The sequence below is a fragment of the Jaculus jaculus genome, chromosome 8, assembly GCF_020740685.1.
Source record: "Jaculus jaculus isolate mJacJac1 chromosome 8, mJacJac1.mat.Y.cur, whole genome shotgun sequence".
Taxonomy (NCBI): Eukaryota; Metazoa; Chordata; class Mammalia; order Rodentia; family Dipodidae; genus Jaculus; species Jaculus jaculus.
Window position 1 is genome coordinate 55,030,449 of NC_059109.1, and position 18,526 is coordinate 55,048,974.

The 18,526-nt window shown below is 40.1% G+C and overlaps 1 protein-coding gene across 8 annotated transcripts in view; it reads left to right on the forward strand.

Annotated features, from left to right (window-relative positions):
* Nucleotides 1-18,526, forward strand: part of Frmd5 (FERM domain containing 5) — a 382,500-nt gene that overhangs the window by 88,251 nt on the left and 275,723 nt on the right. The window lies entirely within an intron of this gene.

Sequence of the window (18,526 nt, forward strand, 5' to 3'; positions counted from 1 at the left end):
AGCTAAGGTTAAGATATTACTGAACAAAATAGTTTTATATAAATGGAATGTAGCATAAGTATATAGTGGTCATATCCAGTAATGTCCTAGGCCTTCATACTCCCTGGACAATCAGACAGACTCACCCAGAGCAGTTCTAACTTTGCAAACTTCCAAACACAGTTAGTGCCCTCTCCATGTTTCACTACGTCCTTTTATGTTTAGATATACAAATACTCGTGCTACAATTGTAGTATAGTAATCTATTTTTCCTTAAATTGTTTGTCCTCAAAGTAAAAAAATATTTTTATATTTATCTGTTTGCATATGTGTACATGCATATGTACATACACACACATTTGCGCGCATGCCAGGGTCTCTTGCCCCTGCAGATGAGTGCCTGTCTGGGTTTACATGGGTGGCTTGGGAATTGAACCCAGGCTTTGCAAGCAAGCACCCCTCATCATTGAGCCATTTTCCTAGCCCTTACCTTCAACTTTTATGTAAATAGAATTATACAATGTGTGCCTTTGTTACTGGTTTCCTTCACAAAGCATAATGTCTTCAACATGTGTTACCATGTTTGTTCTAATTATAAAAATTATTACTTTTTATATTTAAAAGTTATTTATTTAAACCTGGGCATGGTGGCACATGCCTTTAGTCCCAGCACTCAGGAAGCAGAGGTTGGAGGATCACCATAAGTTTGAGGCCACTCTGAGACTACATAGTGAATTCCAGGTCAGCCTGGGCTAGAGTGAGACTCTACCTTGAAAAGCCAAAAAGAAAAATATATATATATATTTATTTGAAAGAGGAAGAAAGATGGTGGGAAGGAGGGGAGGGCACACCAGGGCCTCAAGGTGCTGGAAATGAACTTCAGATGTGTGTGTCACTTTGTGCATCTGGCTTTACATCAGTCCTGGGGAATCGAACCTGGGTCATTTGGCTTTGCAGGCAAGTGCCTTAGCTGCTAAGCCATCTCTCCAACCCTAATTATAAAATTATTTTAATTAAATCTGCAGGTAGCTACATTTGATAATAAAATTTATCTGTTTATGTGATCATTAGCATGACTTTATTTGGGCTCTTTTTGTAGTACATCCTCTAATATGCTAATTCTTTCCTAAGAGTCTGTAAAGTAGAAAACTTAATGCAGGCCTCAGAATGTTCTGATTTTGTCTTCACTCTTTCTGAAATGGAATTCTAACATAGTTAGGAATGGAATTCTAGTGTGACAGTCTTTTCTACCAACACTTTGAATCTATATACCCATGTACCAATATATATTATTGCTGGGGAAGTGTCTGCTGTCACTCTTAATTAATGTCTCTTTAGTATTACCTTATGGTGCCTTGATGTTCTGTAGTTTAACTATGCAGTGCTGGGCTGCTAGCTGTGGAATTCTTTATCTTCATTGTTACTGGGATTGTACTTTGAATTTCCAGTTTATGACTATTTTTCCCATTATTTGAGGATTCTAAGCATTTCTAAAATTTATTTTATTAGAATACAAATAATTGGGTTTCATTATGTTATATTTCTAACATTTTGTTTTTGTTTCCCTCTCCACTCCCTGCAAATAAAATACATATTTTGAAACTTTGGTGTAGCCATGCACACTTGTAACCCAGTCCTATAGGGAGAGGAGACCAGAGAATCACTGGGGCTCATTGGTCAGCTAGTCTGACTACAAATGGTAGTTTTGGCGTCCGTGAGAAACTCAGTCTCAAGGACATACACCCAGATGTGCATCTGTACACACATGTGCATGTATATACATGTCACACCACACCTACCACCTTCTCTGGCCTCCACCCATGTGTGCATCAGTACACACACGTGCATGTATACACATACTACACCACACCTACCACCTTCTCCTCTGGCCTCCACACATGTGTGCATCTGTACATACACATGCATGTATACACATGCCACTCAGCATCTACCACCTTCTTCTCTGGCTTCCACACACGTGTGCATCTGTACACACACATGCCACTCCACATCTACAACTCTCCTCTGGCCTCCACACATGTGTGTGCATTTGTACACACACTTGCATGTGTTATTATTATTAACAACATATTTTGTATGAATACATCATCTGTTGGTACCCTCTTTTCCCTTGTCACTGCCCCCATTCCATTGGGGACACTCCTAAGTGGGGTTGAAGGTATTCCCCATTGATACCTGCAACTAAACCTTGACTCAGATGCTATTATTTCACTTTTTAGAGTTTTTTTTTTTTTATATACCAGTGTTGTATAGATGGTTTAGCACTGTGTATTTAGGGGAGGAAGTATGCTGTCAAAATGTGAACCTATGCACTCTTGAATTTTTTGTCCCTTTATATTGTCTTTTCAATTTCAAATACTTTCTTTTTGATGTTTGACATGTAAAAACACTTTGACTTGTATAGTTCTTTGAACATAGCATTATAAAACTAAAATATAATGGCATTTGTTACTATGGAAGGAGAAAGAAGTATTTATGATTCCAATGGGAGCTAATCAACTGACGGAAATGTAGAAGGTGTAATATATTTTTTCTACCACTGTGAGGTAATAAAGGGGTGTGGTCTTCAAAGGCTGTAATGAATTAACATGATCATAGATTTGTAACTGCAAATAAATCTAACTTTTGTCCTTTCCTTTTTTTTTTTTTATATATGTTGTCATAGCTACTTTGCTAAACACTTAAGAAATAACCTCTCCTGGGTTAGCGGTTAATGCATTTACCTGCAAAGCCAAAGGATCCTGGTTTGATTCTCCAGGGCCCACATTAGCCAGATGCACAAGGGGGTGCATGCGTCTGGAATTCGTTTGCAGTGACTGGAGGCTCTGGTGCACCCATTCTCTCTCTCTGTGTCTCTTTCTTTCTCAAATAAACAAATAAATAAAATATTTTTTTTTTAAAAAAAAATAACCTCTCCAATATAAAAAGACCCAGTAACTTTAATGTCACCATTTTCATGAAAGGATTTGGGCATTCCTAACATTTTGTTTTTATGAAAACACTTGTGGGCTGGAGATATGGTGCAGTGGTAAAGGCACTAGCCTGCCAAGCCTGAAGACCCGAGTTTGGTTCCCCAATACCCATGTAAGCCAGATGTACAAGGTGGTGCATGCATCTGGAGTTCATTTGCAGTGGCTAGAGGCCCTGGCATGTCCATTAATTCTCTCTCTCTCTCTGTCTCTCTCTCTCAGTATCTTTCTCAAGTAGAGAAAAATATTTTTTTAAACATTTCCATGTTAAAAGGACTTGTTGTTACCCCATATTAATCAGGTTTATATTTTAAATAATATTGTGAATATAGTTTAGGAAATTAGCATAAGTTTCCTGAAATTTTTATGCCTATAAACTTGTTTCCTTGCTCTTATATTGTTTTTGTTTTTGCACTACTGGGAATCAAACACCGGACTTTGCACATACTAGGCAAGCAATCTACCACTGAGCCATATCCCAGCATTCATTGTTTCCCTTCATTTGCAGTAATTTTAAAATGTCAGAATCACAACACAGATAAATATTTATAATATAATAATCAAAAGCAATTAGTCCATAGAAATGTATGCATATAATTGTGACTGAAAAATTAGACATACTTAAGAATGAGAACTGGAGGGCTAGAGAGATAGCTTAGTAGTTAAGGTGCTTGCCTGCAAAGCCTAAGGACCCAGATTTGACTCCCCAGTACCCACGTAAGCCAGAAGCACAAGGTGGCACATGCATCTGAAGTTTGTTTGCAGTGGCTGGAGGCCCTGGTATGCCCATTCTCTCTCTATTCTCTCCTCTCTCTCCAATAAATAAATAAATAAAATTAGTAAAATGAGGACTGGGAAGATTTATGAAAAAAATTGAAAACAGTCAGTACTTTCCTGGAGGGAATAAAACCAGCTGGGCATTTTTGTTTGTCTTTTATTCCTAGTAAGCTGGTATTACTCCTTGTTTGTGGAGGGTAGGTGCTTCCTCCACTTGGGAAAATACTCACCTCAGACTTCTGGTAGCACTCCTGTTGTATGGATAATGACTGTCTGAACAAAATAACTGTATCTCTTTCAGTACAGTGAGTTTGGGGATTTGACTCTCACTCCCATCCTCCCTGCACTGCACTGGTAGTGGTCTCCTAAGCTAGGCTGCCTCCTTTCATGCCTGTCCCTCGCTTTTCACTCCTCTACGGTGGCGTGGGTGACACTTTGAAGGGGTGAGTGAGGTCTTGCGCCCATACTTGATGTAACACAGCACAAGTTTCCATCTCATGCAGTATAAAAACTTGCAGAGTCCTCCCAGTTCTTTCTTTTTTTTTTTTTTTTTGGTTTTTCGAGGTAGGGTCTCACTCTGATCCAGGCTGACCTGGAATTAACTCTGTAGTCTCAGGGTGGCCTTGAACTCACGGCGATCCTCCTACCTCTGCCTCCCGAGTGCTGGGATTAAAGGCGTGCGCCACCACGCCCGGCCAGTTCTTTCTTTTAGGTCATTTCTTACCATTTTTCTTTTCTTTGTCTTTTTGCTCCTCCTACTTTTTAGGGTTTTTGTTTTGTTTTGATTCTTAAAGCTTTTTGTTGACAGTTTTCATATATATAATAGTCTATTTTGATCATAGCCCCTTTGTTACCTTCTTTTGTTCCCCCTTCCACTAAACCTCTTCCTCTTCCAACTAGTCCTTCCTTGCCCTCCTCGGTCATCCCCATACGTTATTGATGGGCCCAGTACAGTGCAGATAACTGAGAGGGAACTAGGTAGATAGCATGACTATTTGGCAGATAGCCAGGGAGGGCTCAGGAGAGGAATCTTAAACTGGTCCCTGCCTGCTGCTTGGAACCCAAGCAGCTACTTTCACCTAAGTTACACTGTCTGCCTGTGGCAGCCACAGAGTCTCACCCAATCAGCACTCTCTCGCAGTCAAACTCAGATATGTGAGCCCCTTCTCTGAGCCCAGGCCAACTGGCTCTCACACCTAACCCGGTGTGCCACCCTCCTCCCGAGACAGCCTCCTGACCCTTATAAATACATAGCTGGGGGTGGGGTGGCATACAGGTATGAATCCTTTTCTTGCTCCTTGGCTGATCATATCTCCATGCCTGAGTCTGGGGGTCCCAACATCAGTAAGACCATGTCCTTCCCACTCTGGCAGGGTTGGAAGGGGTATTCTGTTTTGCTATTTTTATGGCCTTTGGATTAAAAAAAATTTTTTTGGTTTATTTATTTATTTGGGAGAGAGAGGGAAGGAATCAGGCATATAGACAAAGAAAACGGGTGTGCCAGGGTCTCCAGACACTGCAAACAAATTCCAGATGCATGCACCACATTGTGTATCTGGCATAAATGGGTCTTGGGGAATCGAATCTGGGTTCTTAGGCTTTGCAGACAAGTACTTTAACTGGTAAGCCATCTCTCCAGCCCACCTTCTGATTTTAAGTGCAAGCCTTTTTTAAAAAAAATCTCTTTTCATGTTTTTATTTCTATTCCCCCGTGGGTTCTCGGGCCACATAGGTGTATCCATTTTCCCTTCCTCAGTTGGCAGACTCTCCTTCTCCCTCCTATACTTGATATTCCTGAATAAAAGTGTAATGATTTAAAGATTATCTTAGTTTTACTTTATTCCCATTCTTTGTTAAAATCAAACACATACACAGGGTTTGGAGTTTAAGGTCTTTTCCTGAACTCCCCAAACCTTACTTTATCCACTGAACCATTATCTCCCAGTCTCCAGAACTTTCTTCTTCATTGTTAACACCTACTAGTTTATGCCAAGTTGGTTTTGGTTTACCTGAGTCAGGGTTATAAGTAAATGTATAAAGTATCTGTGCATTGAAATTCTAATTAATGAAAAGTTACATAAAAGATGCTTTTCCCTTTTAGATATCTTTACTGGTCCATGCATCTGGAAACTGGTTCCTCAAGTATGGTAGAAATGTGCACCTGCTAAAATGCTAAGCTTACACATCCCTAAGCAGGTTCACATTTCCAATGGATAATAATATTATATAAAGATTTAAAAAATCTTATTACTGGGGCTGGAGAATTGGCTTAGTGGTTATGGAGCTTGCCTGTGAAGCCTAAGGACCCATGTTTGACTCTCCAGATCCCACATAAGCTAGACACACAAAGGTGAGGCAAGTGCAAGATTGTACATGCCCCCTAGGTTGTACAAGCATTTGGAGTTCGATTGCAGTGGCTGAAGTCCTGGCACACCACTTCTCTCTCTCTCCTAAAAAGTAAAATATGTGTGTGTGTGTCTTATTGTGAGCAGAGAGAGAGGGAGAATGTATGGGTGTGTACCACATGAAACAAACTCCTCATGCACCACTTTGTTCATCTGGCTTTACATGGCTACTGGGGAGTTGAACCCAGGCCTTCAGTCTTTGCAGGCAAGTACCTTTAACCACTGAACCATCTTCCCAGTCCCCAACATTATGTAAACATTTGATGGAGTCATATTCTAGAATTTTGAGAAACTTTTTCTTTTAATGGGTGGTACTAGGCTTATTCATTCTTATTTGTCCAGTGTCACCTATGAATATATGTCCTTTTATGATGTATAACCCAGGTGCCTCACTTGTAAATACCCTGGTGTATAAGGGCTGAATGTAAGACAATGTTCTTTGGGGAAAGTGGTGAAAGAAAGTATAGACTGGGTCCTGGGGGCTCTAACCTGCACTGCCAGTGTGGGGAAGGCTATTAGGTGAAGCAGCACTGTCCAGCGGCAAGTCTTATTGCCTCCAGGGCGTGGTGAGGATGCCAGTCTCTCACATCTCTCACCTTTCACCAGGACAAAGGTTAATGGCGACAGGTGGCAGAATCCACATGAAGCACAATAAATTTGGAGGAGTTGGTATCCTGGTAGTAATATAGCTCATCTGGAAGTAGTTCCATAATCACCAAGTGAGGTACAAGCAAGTCATCCCAGATTTTTCTGAAGGGAGGCATTTGTGTGCGTGAGGACACCAAGTAAGGGATGTCTTTGCCAACATTGTGGGTACAGACATTGAGGGTCCTTCGTTGACTTTCTCCAAGCTGGTGTTCTCCGGGAAACACCTGCTGGAGAAGTTTGCTGAATATTTTCCTTATCCATAGCTCGTTGGTTCTTTTAGAAGTCAGTCATTGAAGGGTCCTAGTCATTAACCTGGGAACTGTGCAAGCCTAAGCTTCCAGAATGCCTTTTCTACTAGAAGAGGCCCAGTGGCTGTGCAAATTGAAGAGAGAATCTCTCTTCCTTATGTTCTGGGTTCTTATTAGGTCTATTTTCATGGTGTGGATTGTTGTGAGAAGCTTTACCCTAAAATTCTATCCTATGATATCTCTTAATGCTCTTGGAAATGATCTGAAATTGTCTTTTCTTGTCTATAGTTAATGGGACATTGCAGCAGAAACTGAGTCATAACATTATCTCTGGACTTCAGGGAATCTCTGAGGCTTACTTTCACATTTTGTTTATTTTAAATTTAAAAGTGCCTTTGAGGTATGGATGACAGAGTCAAGATAAAATCAGTGGAATTGCTGTCACCCTCAGTGAATTCTTCAGAGGTGGAGCAGAGTTGTTGCTGTAGTCTTATATCCCTGGGGGTAATATCCAAAATTCCTTTGCTTATTACATTTTTTTGGACAATGCTTCTTGAACTTGCAGGAACTGACTTACAGTAAATCAAAATGATAAGGTTTCAGGTTTATTAAATGTTTACTAAGCGTCTAAAAAAAATGGGGTTGGACTTTAGAGGCAAGATTCTTTTTTTATAAGACAGTGTTTCTTTTTTTCTCCTTATCCACCTTCTTTCTTTGTTTCAAATAAATATTTATTTAATTTAATTTATTTATTTGAGAGATAGAGAGGCAGATAGAGAATGGGCACACCAGGGCCTTTGGCCACTGCTAATGAACTCCAGACACATGTACCACCTTGTACATCTGGTTTACATGGGTCCTTTGGCTTTACAGGCAAGTATGTTATCCACTAAGAATCTCTCCATCCCCACTTTCTTTTTCTTTTCTTTTCTTTTTTTTGAGGCAAACCCAACAGACTAGCCTTTTTATTTTCTTTTTTTTTTTTTTTATATACGAGAGTGAGAGTAAGTGGGGGGAGAGAATTGGTACACCAGGGCCTCCAGCCACTGCAGTCAAACTCCAGGTACATGCACCATCTTGTGTGCATGTGCAGCCTTGCATACTTGCAGCATCTTGTTCATCTGGCTTATGTGGGACCTGGAGAATCGAACATGGGTCCTTAGGCTTTGCAGGCAAGTGCCTTAACCACTAAGCCATCTCTCCAGCCCCACCTTCTTTCTAAGGGGCTAAGTGCTTTGGATTGAATTCAGGCACACTCCCATGTTTTCTTCCACTAAGCCACACCTCCTGACCCAGTAGAGCTTCTTGAATTCTCTTGGCAGTAAGGAAGGGACCTTTTATTCATTTTTGGGTTGGGGAAAGATAATTCATCTTGCAACTTTCCCAATATAATTAGCACTTATGCTTGAGGGCTATTTGGATTAAGGATAGCCTATAGTCTGATTTTTTTAAGATTTATTTTTATTTATTTATTTACTAGAGATATAGAGAAGGAGAGAGAAAGAAAGGAAGAGAGGGAGAGAATGGGCACACCAGGACCTCTAGTTACTGCAAACTCTAGATGCACGTGCTACCATGTGCATCTGGCTTACATGGGACCTGGAGAATCAAACCTGGATCCTTAGGCATTGCAGGCATGTGCCTTAACTGCTAAGCTGTCTTCCAGCCCTTATTTTTTATATCAGCATCTTTTTCAAAATAGAGCTTACCTGAGATTTTACATTTTAAAAACTTATGCCCATTGTGCTGACTTTATCTGTGAAGAGCTCTATACCTCTGCTGTCCATTTCCTAGCAACTGTTTGGCTATCATTGCCTCCTTTCTCCTAAAGTAACTCCTTATGTATGCCTTCTCTCTCCATGCTCAGAGGTTTCTTACCACATTGTTCTGTTCATACTGCCCCTTTTCTAGTTTTACTTTTTCCCCCTTTCATCTAAAAAAAATCTAGCTTTAGGCTGGGCATGATGGCGCATGCCTTTAATCTCAGCACTCAGGAGACAGAGGTAGGAGGATCACCATAAATATGAAGCCACCCTGAGACTACATAGTGAAGTCCAGGTCAGCCTAGGCTAGAGTGAGACCCTACCTCAGAAAACAAATAAATAAATAAATAATCTAACTTTAAGTTAATACCATTTTATTCCTATCAGATAATATTGGGGATGGTAGAAGAGGTTTTGGAAGTAGTCATATTATTTGTTGTACAGCTAGTTCTCTTTTCGATTCTTTTTTGTTAAACGTACCAGCTGGCTTAAGTAAGTGCATATATAGGGGTGTTTCTAACCTGCTCAGTGGTTAGGAATGTTGAAATTCTGATTTATACCTGTGTGTATGTCAAGGTACTTCAAAATCCCTTTGTTTTTGTTTTTGTTTTGTTTTGTTTGTGGTAGGCATTCTCTCTAGCCCAGGCTGACCTGGGAGTCACTAGGTAGTTTCAGGGTGGCCTTGAGCTCATGGCAATCCTCCTACCTCTGCCTCTCAAATGCTGGGATTAAAAGCATACACTACCATGCCCGACTGTTTCTCATTATTTTTTTGTGATACTTCTTTTGAAACTTAATTTCTTAACTTAAAAAAAAATACATTAAATCTGTGGGTGGGTATGTGTGTGTGTCCATACCCATGTGATGCCCTGTGCACTCTCCTGAGGTAGGTATGCTTGCTTGCGGTGGCCAGAATGGAACATTAGGTATCCTTCCCCATTGCTCTTCCACCTGTTCTTATTTGAGCCAGAGTCCGTTATTGATCCTGGAGCTTACTGGTTTTTCATGAGCTCTAGTGAGTTTCAGGTTTCTACTCCCCTGTAGGACCAGAATTATGGATGCGTGTGGCCACATGCTGCTCTTTATGTGGATCCCAGGGATCAAATTCAAGCTGTTTGAGGCTTCAAGTCCTCATGCTTGTATAGGAAGTGCTCTTAACCCATTAGCCTTCTCTCCAGCCCCAAACAAGTACTTTAAAAAAGTGATTACAGGGCTGGAGAGGTGGTTTGGTGGTAAAGGCACTTGCGTACAAAGCCAAAGAACCCAGGTTCAGGCTGGAAAGATGGCTTAGGGGTTAAGGTGCTGTGAAGGTGTTAAGGACTGTGAAGCTTAAGGGTTTAGGTTCAGTTCCCCAGTACCCATGTGAGCCAGATACACAAGGAGATTCATGCATCTGGAGTTCATTTGCCATGGCTGGAGGCTCGTATACATTCATTCTCTCTGCCATTTTTGCACATTCCCCCCCCCCCCGCCAAATAAGTAAACAATGATTTAAAAAAAAAAAAAAAGAACCCAGATTCAATTCCCCAGGACCCACACATATGCCAGATCACAGGGTGGCATATTCATCTGGAATTCATTTGCAGTGACTATAGATGAATCCATTCTCCCTCTCTATCAGCATCTTTCTCTCTCAACTGAATGATAAAAATATCTTTTTTAAAAAAGTAGCCAGTTGTGGTGGCGCACGCCTTTAATCCCAGTACTTGGGAGGCAGAGGTAGGAGGATCACTGTGAGTTCAAGGCCACCCTGAGACTACATAGTGAATTCCAGGTCAGCCTGAGCTAGAGAGGAATTTAAAGGCTAATAAGATAGCCCAGTCAATAAAGTGCTTGCAGTGCAAGCATCAGGACCCAAGTTCAATGGCCAGAATCCATGTAAGTAAAGTCAGATGTGCACTGGGGAGCCAAAGACAGGTGAATCCGTGGGGCTCATTGGCCAGCCAGTCTACCCTATTCAGAAAGTTCCAGGTCAGTGAAAGACCCTGCAATCAAAATTAGGTGGACAGAAGCTGGAGTGATGGTTCTGTGGTTAAAACACTTTCCTGCAAAGCCTGATGACCCAGGTTCAACTCCCCAGTACCCACATAAAGCCAGATGCACAAGATAGTGCATGCATCTGGAGTTGGTTTGCAGTGGCTAGAGTCCCTGGCGCCCATTCTCTCTCTCAAACAAATAAATACATAAAAATTTAAAAATATTTTTTAAAATAAGGTGGACAGTACCTGAGGAAAGACTCTTGAGATTGCCCCATGGCTCTACAAGCACACATTTAGATGTGCTCATACATAGCACACACAGTGCGCTGCATGAATGTGGTAGTGTCAGATGCTATAGGGAAAGTATATTGGTTTTATTAAGTCTTGAAGCTAGACTGTTTATTACTTGGGAAAGGTCATGAAGAAATCTACTATGAAAGAGATTTAACTGATGGCAGGCTGAAAGATTTGCTAGCTGAGAGTGGGGGGGAGGACATATTACATTTGAGCAATGCAAGAGATAAGAGCGGAACAATGGGCTGGTGAAGAGAGGGCGGGAATTCGGGCAGGCACATTCTAATGAGGATAGGCTGCACACAGAGTAAGGGGTTAAGCACCATGATATGCAGTGATAGGAATGTGAAACTCAGGTTGAACTGAGTTGCTTTGTAGTCAGTATGATGATGTCATGTTCCTGCAGAGGTTATGGCAGTCTTAAGCATTTGTGGAAGAAAGTGAAATATTGTGATTTAGATGTCCACATATTGTCAGGAACAATATGATACTCATTTAAACATATCATATTGTGTAGAACTATGCATTTAGTCTTACATACTTTTAACAAGATCACACACACATTTATGTTATTTTAAATATTTCTGTATTTATGAAGCTTAGTTTTTTAATGAAGTTTGACCTAAAGTAATTAACGTGACAGAGAAGGTTAAATAAAAATTGGTGGTAAGTAGCCCTTGTAAGGAAATGCTATTATGCCCCATTCTGTGCCGAGATTTCAGACCTGTCAGTTGGAATTACATTTCTTAAACCTTACCACCACCACACCAAAACAAAACAAAACAAAAAAACAAAAAAGCCCTCACTAAGCTAGATTGCATTTTTTTCAGTTATTATTCCCCTTCTTATTGACAGCTTCCATACTTACACACAATAAGCCATGATAATTCCCTCCCCTACTCTCCTCTTCACAAATCCATACTCCATCTTCTCCCCTCCCTCTCTCTGTTAGTCTCTCTTATTTTGATGTCATCATGCTTTCCTCCTATTATGAGGGTCTTGTGAAGGTATTGCCGGGCACTGCGAGGTCCTGGATGTCGGGGCCAATTTCTGTCTGGTCAATTGCATTGTAAGCAGTCCTACTCTTCCTTCAGCTTTTACACTCTTTCCACCACCTCTTCTGCATGGACCTAAACATTCCTGCAACATGTCCTCTTAGCACTATGGTGTCTTTTGGGTCATCCCAGTAGTCACCACCATCTAAAAAGAGAAGCTTCTCTAACCAAAAGTGTGAGTAGAATTAATCAATGGGTATGGACAATAAGTAAAGTGCTTACAGGGCAGTTTGGTGAGCATAGTATATGCATCTAGAGGGCATTGTTTTAATGTAGTAATGTATATTAGAGAAGAGGAGAAAATGATCCCAGTAATGATAATCTTTGGGGGAGGGGGCTCAGGGAGGTGAACTTTTTTTTTCTTTTGGCTTTTTCGAGGTAGGGTCTCACTCCTGCCCACTTACCTGGTACTCACTCTATAGTCCCAGGCTGGCTTCAAACTCTACCTCTTCCCTCTGCATCCTGAGTGCTGGGATTAAAGGTGTCACCACTTTTAATGAGGCTTTAATGGATTTGGGATATATTTGCACATTATTGAAGTGGCTGACCTGACTTACATAGCTTTTTAAAAAGTATGTTATTTTATTTGCAAGCAGAGAGAGACAGAAAAGAGAAAGGGCAGTGGAGGAGAGAATGGGCACACCAGGGCTTCCAGCCACTGCAAACAAACTCCAGACGCATAAGCCACTTTCTGGCTTTATGTGGGTACTGGAATATTGAATTTGGGTCATCAGGCTTTGCAGGCAAACACCTTAACCACTGAGCAATTTCTCTGATTCTTATATTTTTTTTATATCATCTGATTATAACTCTGGGAGTTTCTCCAAGTGAAAGGTAATTTATAGGAGGCAGTCATATGACTACTTACATTTTAAAAAGCTTTCTATTACTTTTAGATATACTCAGTGTGCTAGTTTGAATATATGTCCCCCATAGACTCAGTTGTTTTATCAAAGCTTGTAACTTGGGTCTCCAGCCACCTGGGTTGAAGAGATGTCACTGGGATGGAACCTGAGATCAAGCTCCAAAGTATGTTTGGGAGTGAATCTCATTACTAGCCCAAAGGTATGCAGAGAGGTCTGCGCTCAGGCAAGGCCCCCACTGTTTGCTGTTGGTTTTATGTTGGTTGTCTTTGGTGTAAGCTGCCTGGTGGTGTTTCTCTCTGCTTGGATGTATGGAAGTAGCTGCTTCCACCAATGATGGAGCTTCCCCTGGATCTATAAGTTTGAAGTAAACCCCTTCCTCCCCTAAACCTGTGCCTGGTTTGGATGCACTCAGGAAAAGCAGTGATGTCCTGGGCTTCCCTAAAGCCAGTGGTGGAGGGCAGCAGAGAGGATTCTAAATGACAATCACAAGACTGTCCCAGCAAGATTGGCAGTGGGTGTTTTTCAGTTATCATTGACACATAAAAATGCCACAAGACAGGTCATAAAAATGATAGTGGAATTTTTTTTGATTGATGGAAAGTGTGATTTTTCTCATCTTTATATTCCCCTTTATGCTTCAAAAGTAATAAAGGAGCTTTTATTTCATCTGAATGTCAAGTCACAAGCAGTCTTCATCAGACCTCCCTTCTTATGTTTAAGAATTTCAAGTTCTCAGAAGTTATTGCTGAAGCTTTATTTTTATTTCCGAAGGCCCTGAGGTAAAGTAAAAGACTGAACAGGAGCCTCAGCATTTAGAAGGAAACCAGAACTAGTCATCTAATGTCTCATCTGGTATTAGTGTAAGAGCCCCAGGTTCAGTAATCAAAATTACTTTATGGAAATTGGTCATGTCAGATCCATTTCTACTTCCATGTGTGATAAAATGAGGGACAATGATCAATGATGAAACAGTAAGTTTATCCTTCTTTTAATCACTTTTTAATATTTCATATTTTATTTGAGAGAGAGAGAGGCTTCTAGCCACTGCAAACAAACTCTAAACACATATACCACATGGTACATCTTTCTTATGTGGGTACTGGGGAATCATACTTCTTTGACCACTAAGCTATCTCTCTAGCCCCCTCTTTTTCCATCTAACTTTTGGATTTGGCTCATGAGACATTCTCAGCTGAGAAACGAGGAAAACAAACACCTTGTTCATGAACTTCATGTACAGTTTAAGCAACTCCACAGAAAACAATACAATAAAAACCCAAAACTTTATGTCTTTCAGATTAACTGCTACTTTCTGTCACTGGATGTGCTTTGAATAGTGGCAATGAAGTCTACCATATTTATGTACCCTGGTTTTCACAATCGTTCTCTGTTTGAGGGATATTCAGATGATTCAAGACTCTTTCTTTTTCCCTTTACCTTTCTCTCCTTTCTTTTTTTCCTTTTTGATGGTACTGAATATTGCCTTAATATTACCAGATGGAATTGTTGGTTCAAAAAAATAGGAGCAACTATTAAAAAAAAAAAAAGAAGCCGGGCGTGGTGGTGCACACCTTTAATCCCAGCACTCGGGAGGCAGAGGTAGGAGGATCACCGTGAGTTCAAGGCCATCCTGAGACTACAGAGTTAATTCCAGGTCAGCCTGGACCAGAGTGAGACCCTACCTCGAAAAACCAAAAAAAAAAAAAAAAGAGGTAGGAACAATTTTGTAGTTCTGGTTACATGCTCCTGATGATTTTTTTGTTTTGTTTTCGAGGTAGGGTCTCTCTCTAGCCCAGACTGACCTGGAACTCACTCTGTAGTCCCAAGCTGGCCTGGAACTCCCAGAGATCTTCTGATGTTTGCCTCCCAAGTACTGGGACTTAAGGCATGTGTCACCATGCCAGGCCTTCTGATGATTTTTTAAAGGAAGGTTGGATCTTTTAATAAAGTCCTAGTCAATATAAGATTTTAGAATTTATGTCTTGTATAATTTACAGCTCTCTAATATGTTTAAATAATAGTCCTTTAAAACTATTTAAACTAGCGTTTCCTTAATTTCTGTGTATTTTTTCATGTGGTTCTTCCTTATTAGTATTCTATTGACCACATGTTAGTGAATTTCAAGTGTTGTCCCTACATATTTATATACTGCTTTTTTCTCCCATACTTTTAGGTAATAAGATTTTATCAGTTTTTCTTTTCATTTTACATTCTAGGAAATTGAGGTAGTAAGAGAGAGAACAGGTGTTCCAGGGCCTCCAGCTGCAGCAAACAAACTTCATATGTATGCACCCCCTTGTGCATTTGGCTTATGTGGGTCCTGGAGACTTGAACCTGGGTCCTTTGGCTTTGCAGGCAAGCACCTTAACTGCTAAGCAATCTCCCCAGCTTGAAATGGACTATTTGATTACATTCTCTGAGTTATTTTCTTAATCACTACAAAAGATTAGATTTCTGGTGTTTTTTTATGAAGTAGAGTTGAGTTTAATAAAAGAAACTAAAATATAAAGCTAAAGTATAAGGGTAATGAAAAATAGAGGTGCTTGTGAATAAAATAAGATACTCCCAAGAGTGTAGGTATGGGTTTTTCAAGGTGAATCTGTTTTGTTTGTTTATTTTTTAAAAGAAGAACAAACAGAATGCAGATATATGAGGCAGGGGATGATCCATACTGGTATTTATTTATCCTAAAAATTTCCAAGTGGTGATTCTTTTTCCATTCCTGAATTGCTATTGGCTTCAAGCTTAACTATATTATTTAATATTTGTTATATTAAATAAATAATACCAAATAAACATATGTATCATATTCCTTAAGGATCACTTTTCCTTAAACCCATACCATATCTTTTTGACTAGTGATAAGCATATACTACCATGCCCAGGTTATGTTATTTGTATTTTTCTTCTTCTTTTTTTTTTTTTTTTTTGTTTGGTTTTTTGAGGTAGAGTCTTGCTCTGACCTAGAATTCACTATGTAGTCTCAGGCTGGCTTCAAACTCATGGTGATCCTCCTACCTCAGCCTCAAGTGCTGGGATTAAAGATGTGTGCCAGGCTGGAGAAATAGCTTAGCAGTTAAGGTGCTTGCCTGTGAAGCCTAAGAACTCATGCTTGAATCTCCAGGTCCCACATAAGCACTCGGTGACACAAGTGCACAATGTCACACATGTGCACAAGGGGTCACAAGCCTCTGGAGTTCATTTACAGCAGCTGAAGGCCCTGGCATACCTGTTCTCTCTCTCTTTCTCTGTGCTGCTCTCTCAAATAAATATTTAAAAAAGGTGCTTGCCACCACGCCCAGCTTATTTGTTTTCTTGATGACAGTCATCCATCAGATAGTTTTAATTTTCCTGATGACTAAGGATGTCAGGCACCTTAGAAAATATTTTATTGGCCATTTTTATTTCTTCTTTTGAAAGCTGATATTTTATTATGAAATTCTTTTTAGTTTTTATTGGGTTCATGTTTTAGACAAGTCATACACACAGCTGACAGAACTCTGCTCCTATCACACTTAAACTACTTTCCCTCGTCTCTGAAGTTCCTAACTTGCACAAGTGTTAAGACCCTGGAAGACCATGTCTATAGAGTTACATATAATGAAGCATCTTCTAGCATCCAGAAGGAATTTAAAAGAAATCTCATTCTTAACTTGCTTCTCTTAAAAGAATGTTCTAGGGCTGGAGAGATGGCTTAGCAGTTAAGTGCTTGTTTGTGAAGCCTAAGGAGCCCAGTTCGAGGCTCAATTCCCAGTACCCATGTAAGCCAGATGCACAAGGTGGCACATGCATCTGGAGTCGTTTGCAGTGGCTGGAGGCCCTGTTATACCCGTTCTGTCTTTCTCTGTCTCTGTCTATCGCTCTCAAATAAATAAATAAACATAAACAAAAATATTTTTTAAAAGAATGTTCTATAAAATCTAAGCTATAAGCCAGAGCAATTCTTATTTCCCCTCTTCCACGTCCATTACTCAGGTTGTCTATAATGAAGACGATAACAGACAAAGAGCCAGTTGGAACCCTTCCTCAGTTCTTCTTAGCTCTCTAGTCTTCCTCAGTCTGTTTATTCTCTTGATTCTGGATCAAATAGGTACTGGGAAACTGGACCATCCACAGATCTTTCCATAGAGGGCAGTAAATGGAGTGCAGATCCAGTGGGGAAGGAAAAGTACATTGTTCTCTCCTCCTTCTCCAGGATAGGTGCATTAACGCTTTAATAAATTTTGTCATGGCTACATAAAGTTGTTTTGAGGATGCAAGAATTGTATTTTCTGAGTTCAGAGGAGGAAAGCTGTAGACAAAAAGAAGAGATCCGTAACCAGCACTCAGGAATGTGCTTCTTGCTATCTTACAAATGTAAACACTTCAAGTAGTCAGCTCCTTCTTCAACCCTTTAGTCAGGTAATGAAAGTATATTGTGTTGGCAACAGCATGCCCACATGGCATGCTTGTGTACCCTTAGATAATTTTCAAAAGGTGCTATCCCTCCAGCTATGATAGCTTTGGAGTCATGTGTAGGCTCTGACTGCCAAAGAAATATATCCTCAAACAATCTTCCATAATAGTGTCTCTGGTCCTCTTTTTCTACCCCACCACTTCTCTTTAGACACACTCTGAGCCACAGTGGCTCATGATGAGGAAGACCAACAAGTACTGGTGATAGAGCAGGGCCTGTTCTTTATAAGCACTAGCCTGTAGCTGCTCTACTTGTTCATCCCGATGGCCGCCGAGAACTCCCATCTACCATGTTCAGTGCACCTAGAGCTCAGTGAAACGGCTCCTATTGTCACAGGTTTTTTTCTCCAGGATTTAGAAGTCAGGTTTTCTCAGATACTTTTTCTCTGATCTGATTCCAGTGCTTCTTTTCCTTGAAGAAATCCTGAGATTTTGTTACCCGCTTGTCATTCTAACTTACTTTCCCTAAAATTTGAATTTATACTTTTAAAATATTCTTTCATTCCTTTGGATTTGGGACAGGAAAGGGTTTAGGTATGTGCATAACGTTTATAATTTCACCTCAGTCTTAGCTTTTATTATTCTATATATATATATGTTTTGTATTAGATTAGAATGTTAAAGATCTACTTGAATTTTTCACTGGGAGAAATGCATTCTCAATGCAGGTATATTAAGAAGTAGAATGTGTTGCTGGGTATGGTGGCACACATCTTTAATCCCAGCACTTGGGATGCAGAGGTAGGAGGATGGTTGTGAGTTCAAGGCTAGTCTCTGAATTCAGGGACTCATGTTTGTGCAACAAGTGCTTTATCCACTGAGCCATTTCTCCAACATCCTTGTGGTTTCTTTCCTGATCCTTTAGCTGTCTGAGTATGTGACCTCCACTCTGCAACCCTCATAACCATTATTTTAAATTAATACAAAATATTAACAGAATAGAAGCACTACCATGATTGGCTTTCTTTAAAAAATGCATGCAGTTTTGTGGTTTTTCAACTTTGCAAACATATTTTTTCATATTGTCATTATAACCTAAAAGAAGTACAGAGGCAACAAATGAGACT